The following is a 978-nucleotide window of genomic DNA, read 5'->3' on the forward strand; positions in this document are numbered from 1 at the left end:
CACAGTCTCCTTTGCATCACGACACTGACACCTAAAGCGAACACACAGCCACACAATTGTTTAAACCAAACCATAAACCTGCAATTTCCTTTTAACAGAGACAAAGTACCCACACCTCCATCTGCATCTCCACCACTCTATCACCCAAACCACAATCAAATGCATTCTACCAAACCAAAAATCAAGCCCATTTAAAAATGCCATAAACAAAACATTCTCAAAAGATTACAGGGAACCCAAAACCATCCCATAAATCCATATGCAAAATTTGATTATAAGCATGTAGATTCCAGAAGTCGTTTTTGACAATTACCCATCCATAAACAACGTCCCTTCCTTTGCTTTGATTTGAGCAATTAAATCAGAATATTGTGGAATTAATTCTTATAGAAATCACAGAGCCCAGAGCTTAAAATCTCATCAAAAAATATAGATAGTTGGGACTTACCTAGACAAAGGTGAACGAAGCCCAAACGTTTTGTGACAAAATGAAGAGTTTGATTTTTGTGAAGAGTGCCTGCAAATGAGTGAGAGTGGGTGTGAGTTATTACCCAGTTCATAGAAACCCATAAACTCTCAACCCTAGAGAAACCCCTAAACCAATTTCATAGAAACCCATAAACCCTAAACCAGTTTCTGAGCAACCCCTAATCCCTAAAACCCTAAACCAATTTCGAAGAAACCCCTAAATCAATTTCTTACAAATCCATACACCATAAACCAAATTCACAAAAACCCCAAATTTCAAAGAAAAGGAAGATGAACAGTACCTCGTGGATGTCAACCGTGGAGTTAAGCTTGGATGAACAACCACCGCTGAGGGAGAAAGACGATTGTGTCGGTGAGAGAGAGAGAGTTACACGAGGGAGAGAGCTGAGCGACAGAGTGAGACGGGCCGAAGAGAGAGATGGAGCCAAGAGAGTTGAGAGAGAACCCAATTTCTGAAAAACTGATATGGGTACAATCAGTCCACAATAA

Source organism: Prunus dulcis, chromosome 4 (genome assembly GCF_902201215.1).
Source record: "Prunus dulcis chromosome 4, ALMONDv2, whole genome shotgun sequence".
Taxonomy (NCBI): domain Eukaryota; kingdom Viridiplantae; phylum Streptophyta; class Magnoliopsida; order Rosales; family Rosaceae; genus Prunus; species Prunus dulcis.